General features: G+C 34.9%; 1 long non-coding RNA gene across 1 annotated transcript in view; it reads left to right on the top strand.

Moving 5' to 3' along the window:
• The window catches only part of LOC117325552, a 43569-nt gene extending 38121 nt beyond the window's left edge, over window positions 1-5448 (top strand). The window contains exon 2 of the long non-coding RNA XR_004532287.1: window positions 4099-5448. This is a non-coding gene — a long non-coding RNA (uncharacterized LOC117325552). The remainder of the gene's footprint in view (window positions 1-4098) is intronic.
• Window positions 5449-7189: the final 1741 nt, after the last annotated feature.

Below are 7189 nucleotides of genomic sequence, written 5' to 3' on the forward strand. Positions count from 1 at the left end.
TGATCCAGCAAGTACTCGTTCAGAATTCATATTCAAAAGTACCGTCCCCGTGTGTCTCAATCCTCTAATAATAAAAACCCCTTCATTAAATGTCATCACGCGCCCAACGTTAAATAAAACTCGATTATTCAGACTAAGATGAATGTTATGGAAGGATTAGCTTACCAATCAACACCTCGTTGCTAGAAGTGAAGCGCTTTTCTCGGCAATTTCCATTTCATATGTTCAGTAAATTAGGTATTCTCTACACCAAAGTAGGTATATTCTGCAATTAAATTAGTCTCGTCAAAAGTACCAATCATTTTTCCCATGTTGGTTAATGTTGCATTTATAATTGCACAGAACAAAAGTCATTATATTTTTTAATAGATAAATTATTCAATAACTTCCTCGTCAGTTCTGTATTTTTAACAACCGGATTTCAATGTTGGGTGACCAACACCCTGATCCTGATGGGTTTTTTTCTGTCATCGCGTTTTCGCATGATGATGTGACCGGCACGAATATAGCCAGAATACGCGATTATGTTTCGTGAAAGTGCTGTACTTTCTTCTTTTTATTCTTGTTCACGTATTCAACGGTTGCGTAGGAAAATGGTATTAATTGATGAAGTGCCAATTCATTCACTACTTTTTAAAAATGATTTGGACTGTGTGTACAGCTCTTTTGTTGTTTATATACTTATACTTCACGCTCTGATCTTTTTGATAAGTATTGCTTTTGGGTTATGTTCTTGATTCGGTATTGGAATACAGTAGGTCGTTATTAATTAAAACCTTCGTCCTCGTCGTTGCCATGACAGCCGATGTTGCTGTTTTTTTCGTTAAACTACATGTATACCTCGTATTGGCTGATGTTGCTTTATCATATCTGATCAATTTAAACATAAGAAAATAAACAAAAACATTTTAGAATCACAGAATGAAGCCTTCGTGTCGAGCAGCGCAGACACTACACAGGACCTGTAAACAATGTGACGTCATTGGAATGTACAAGTTGCATCAATGTACAACAATGTATATATTTTATTAAATGTAAATCATGGTTTTGATACTATAAATGACATAAAATTGAAATTTCGGTTAACTTCGTGTTTCATTAAACATAAATCATTGTTTACTATTAATTACATTTGTTATTAAACATAAATCATGGTTTACTATTAATTATATTAAATATAAATCATAGTTTACTATTAATTATTTAAATATAAATCATAGTTTACTATTAATTATATTAATTGTAAATCACGGTTTACCATATATTTAATTAAATTTAAATCATGGTTTACTGTGTATTTCATTAAATGGAAATCATGGTTTTAAAACTATAAATGACAATAAATTGAAATATCAGTTTACACTGTGCTTCATTAATTAGAAATCAAGGTTTACTATTGTTTCATTATATATAAATCATGGTTTGCTATTAATTACATTCAATATAAATAACGGTTTGCTATGTATTTCATCATATATAAATCATGGTTTACCATGTATTTCATTCAATATAAATCGGGGTTTACCATGCATTTCGTTACATATAAATCAAGGTTTACTATTTTTTCATTATATATAAATCATGGTTTACTATTGTTTCATTATATATAAATAATGGATGCTATGTATTTTATTAAATATATAATGGTTTGCTATTAATTACATTCAATATAAATCATGGTTTACCATGTATTTCATTAAATATAAATCATGATTTACTATGTATTTCATTATATATAAATCATGGTTTAATATGTTTTTCATTATATATAAATCATTGTCACCTTCTTACAGGTAAGTCATACCAAAATGTGATATGTGATTTTGTCAAGGAAAGGTACGGCAACACTGCATCTGTCCAACGAAATCCGGAAAAATAATGAAATTAATGAACTCTATGAAATCCATTTAACTAATTTTCACGTGAAAACAGTAATCGTCACTACGTATTGTTTATATGTAATATAGCAATTATTTACTCCTTTTTAAAGGTTTATTTACCTTTGTGTCTTATGTACAATCCTTTGACTAAAAAGTGAAAAAAACCAGAGGTTATCACTAGAAGGGGGGGGGGGGGGGGGGGGCATCTTCTTTTAAATGCCATTGGGTACGCAATGTGATTTTCATCGCACTACCGCGTTATCTTTAGTGATGATACAGCGCCGACAAAGAGTATTATGATCGGTTTAAAGCAAGAACAGACTGTTTTAAGATTTTTTTATACAATAAGCTTAAACTTTTTTTACATTTCAAATTTTTTATTGATTTTCTTATACATACATACAAATACACAATACATACATTACAATATCTATATTATTCAGACTATTTAAGATTATGATGCTATTATATAGATATTGTATAAAAAATTGTAAATTTTGAATTTAAAGAAGAAAAAATAATTAGTTGAATCTCGAAAAATATCTGCCGTGTTCCGCCTCTACAAACCTGTTACAGTGACTTTTCATGGGATACGCAAAGTAGGCGATCCCATATGTACGTAGGTATATACATTGCATGTTCCGGTGTATCGAATACATAACGTATATGTACACGTTGTGGAGAAACTGACCGCGATATGACATACAAGCGATGTGGGAGGACAACAGCGAACAGTGACTTGTCTTTCAAAATCGTAATGAATTAATTTATATTTTACAATAACATAAAGCTTACTGAGCATGGCCCCTGTGTCACACACTCATAAACAATGGGTCTTTTCAAACGTAAAATGGAGGAAAAAATAGCAGACCAGTCGTTAAAATGTAAACAAGTGTGTTCGCTCATTTGTAAACGTATGTGTATATTTTCATTATTACATTTTAAATAGAATGTTCTTGGTCGTTCGAGTATCTCGTTGAACGTTGTCTGTGTCAGATCTTATAAACGATCATTATCCCCTCGCGACGAAAGTCGGGGAGGGGATATAGTGTTCCGTTCGTACGTAAGTACGTACGTACGTATGTTCACTTTTTGTCAGCGCTCTTGCGACTTACTTTTGAACGGATCCTGACCAAACTTCATATATTGGTCCAGCATGGCAATACCTCGATAGCCCATGCCTGATAATAAGCCCATCCATGTCTATTGCAGTTCAGTGCAAATGACAACTGATGTTATTTCAATGTCCTGCAATAACCCCACCCCCCATTTTGCGTCAGAGTTCATGTGTTAGCACGCGAGGGGATTGGTATCGTTTGCGATGCCTTGTTAATAGTACATCACGTTTGTTTGTGTTATAGGATGCCGGTACTGTAGTATTTTTGTGACAAGCGGTGTATAGGCTGTAGGAAGTGTAGCATTTTTGTGACAAGCGGTGTATAGGCTGTTGGAAGTGTAGCATTTTTGTGAAAGGCGGTGTATAGGCTGTTGGAAGTGTAGCATTTTTGTGACAGGCGGTGTATAGGCTGTTAGCACTGTAGCATTTTTGTGACAGGCAGTGTATAGGCTGTTGGCACTGTAGTATCTTTGTTACAGGCAGTGTATAGGCTGTCGGAAGTGTAACACTTTTGTGACAGGCGGTGTATAGGCTGTTGGCAGTGTAGTATCTTTGTGACAGGCAGTGTATATGCTGTTAGCAGTGTAGTATTTTTGTGACAGGCCGTGTATATGCTATCTGAAGTGTAGCATTTTTTGTGACAGGCGGTGTATAGGCTGTCGGCATTGTAGCATCGTAGCCTTGATCTACATTTAAGTAGCCCTCAAGACTGCATACGATGTTGTCGAGTGTAAAATAATTCACAGAAAACTGTTAAAATGCACTAAACAGAACATCTTTTCACTTCCCGATGAATTTAAAATGAATATCACCAAAATCTGATCATTTATCGGCATGTGCAATAAATCAGAATCAATTAGCACTAGTTTTAATTGATTCGAGATTGAACGGGAATCAATTAAGAATTAACTTATCGCATTGACATTTTATTTAGAAATGAGATGAAATGTAATTGATGATGCTATTAAAGATAACTACAAACGCCATTTAGACATTACAGCCCGAACTGGTTTCAATTGATGTAATGGTCCAAGAAATACCAGATAATGAATGTTATCACCAGGTTACGTTTGACTAAATGCAATCCTTTCCTACTTTCAGGTTTAACTTTAGAATGGATTTCGCCATCTGAGATATACAACATTACAACAAACTGCAGTGCCTCCTAACTCCTGATTTGGATTTTAAACAACAACCACTCCACAATCAACCCCTCCACAAGAAAAAGCAAGGATAGCAATGATTATCGACTAAGATCAGCTCATGGATAACATTTCTTCTAAACAGAGAAACTATGGATGGAACAGATCTTGTTAAACAAGTGTTACTTGGATTTGATAACTAATTAGTTTCATATAGAATGGATTGACATTCGGACCTGTTTGTCGATATTCGTCACTATTACAAAGAAGTTAGTGTGATATTTACTATTAAACGATGATGCAGCATTATTTAATGCAGCGTTCAATGAATCACTTATCGGAGAAAATAATAAGAAAACGCAGCGAACATATGGTTACACATATCAAGCTTAACCTTGACAAAGCTTGTGAAACATCACACTGTCAATTTGACTGCTAACTTGTTCACTGTCTTGGAAGGTTAATCAACTCATAAACACCCCAACTGTGATGCTGAACTATTATCCAACATGGATTAACACTGATGTGCTTATTTAACGCTTACATACATAAACGAATCATGTGACAACAAAGTAATAGGAATATCATATACCCCAACAGATTCAAAAATAGTTCAAATGTCATTGATTAATTTCTTGATCACAAAAAAATGAAAAATGACATATAAAAATGGATCAATTAGCATTTAAATTCAAATTTTAATTCAAGTTTTATTTGTGGTATGTTGTCTATTTAGTTTGTTTATACATGCACACGTGACAATTTAATCATCAATTACTGGCTGAATTTACCTGTACTTTGTAGGATGCTTTAAATAGATTTCAGAGTGGTCTTTGGTATAACCTGAGTAGCTGCTATACCCCTTTGGCGAGCGATGCATCTTAAGTACAATATTGCTACGCTATTTTGTATGTCGCGGTGCTGTTCATCTTTAGTGAGGTACGTCAACTTATATACTTATTGGTTCATGCTGGTAACATGATGAATTGCTGAGACACTCTTGAAATGTATATTAAGATTTTATGCTTCAATCAATCATGTAATCACTCTAAGCTGATATTAATAATGTATTATTTATATATTGTATCATCTCATTTAAATCGAAACATTTGCATGTCTTGTCCTTGTTTCAAGTGATGTTTGTCTACAATAACTAATATCATATTGTCACATATATACGATACTGTGAACATTGACACTAGATCAAGCTGTATAACATATGGTTGTAGAGAAGTAATCCATGTGGTGTAATGTATTCCAGCATTTGTAACATAAAACAGGTGAATACATATTGTATCCTGTGTCTGATCTATGTCGTTGTGTTATTATTTGATACATGATCCATTTTTTATCAAAGTCATCACATCTTTGAGACACTTTCCATCCGGAAAATTAATATGTTTTTGTTCATGTATTGTCCTCGTTTTAATGCCTATGAGTTATACAGATAGTTTGGTTAACATGGCGAAAGTATTATTTTACAGAAACACGTGCTGATAAATCCCATTACACATATATTAAGTAAAAAAGAAACGCAAGTTTGGTTTTTCTATTATAACTTTCAGACACGTGGTCTAGATTCAAATAAATTTCACACTGAGCTAACTCCGTGCAGATTTTTCAAGAAAGTATGCATCCGGGACACTCTTGCACCATATACGCTGATATATCATTACAAATCAAACAGTACAGCTCAGTTACACAACGTTTCTATTTGAGGCGATCGTACAGCGATGGAAATGCCGTGACTGAGTGAAATCGATAGGGGTAGGGTCACTGCTCTGATCATGCATGGGTATTCGCAACGTCATAAAACCGTCGTAAAAAATGGTCGGCCAATGTGTCAAAAACGGTTGGGAATAGGCGGAGGGAGTTTCCCTTTAAGCCCATAACGTCCTTATGTTATTTCGCCACTTACGCAGATGCGAATGCGGTGGCTGCTCTCACATGCACCTAATTGGTTTCGTTTGGCCTCTTGGAGATGCGGGTTGTTCACTGTAAGTAACGGACCGCGACAGATTCGGGAGAGGGTCTGTTAAGGTATGGGCAAGGATATATAAAGGCTTAAAAACACCTCTCGTGGTTATCCATGGCTATCTTATAGCAGTTCTATATCGGGATCAGGTGTTGAGACCAGATTCTCCCTCGTATCCATCATCCTAAACTTATGTTGCAGCAGGACAACGCGAGGCCCCGTGTTGCTAAGGATTGTCGTGACTTTCTGACACATAACGTCCAAGTTCTTGATTGACCACCATTCAGTTAAGATATGTCCCCAATCGAGCACTTGTGGAACTACCTAGACTGGAGGATTAGGAATCGCGTCAATGTCCCATATAACATCGCTCAACTCACGCAGGCCTTCATTCAGCGTTGGAGTAGTACCCCTCATAGGGCAAGTAACACCTTGATGAGGTCAATGTTAGGAAGAGTAAGAGCAGCGACTGATGCCAGAGATGGGCACATACGCTACTGGTTTGGATGAGGAAATGACGTAGGGTGTTCAAGCAAACACTCTCTGTGAAAGGCCAACAAATATCATCAAAATGTATTTAGTAATGATAAACCCCACACCATAAACACACCATCAAAGAATCATGTAAAATAATAACTACCGAAAGGAAACTTGTACTCCTTTTTCCAGCTAGTATACACTGACATCAGTCTCAGAAAAGCTGTATGAACTTAATATAGGAAGTACGTTAAATATGATGTAAATATGACGTAACAACACACATAAACAAAACATAAAACCAAGTCAACATAGTCAACATCAAAACTGCATAAACAGGTCTAAATAATCATAGAAATACATTGCGAAGAAATCGAAAATTAGATATTGTAGATATTGTGGAGTCACAAACCATTAAGCAAGGCCACAGAGAAGACATAAAAAGAGTAATGAGGAAAAGCATGTCAACATCAAAATACTGCAGAAATATGCAGGAGAATGACACTGGGGTAAAGTTCCGTTTGTTTTGAAAGAAAACAATAATTGTGTATAAAATCCTATAACATATATAGAAGTCATAAACAGTAAATAACGCGAC

This window comes from Pecten maximus, chromosome 4, assembly GCF_902652985.1.
Source record: "Pecten maximus chromosome 4, xPecMax1.1, whole genome shotgun sequence".
NCBI classification, from domain to species: domain Eukaryota; kingdom Metazoa; phylum Mollusca; class Bivalvia; order Pectinida; family Pectinidae; genus Pecten; species Pecten maximus.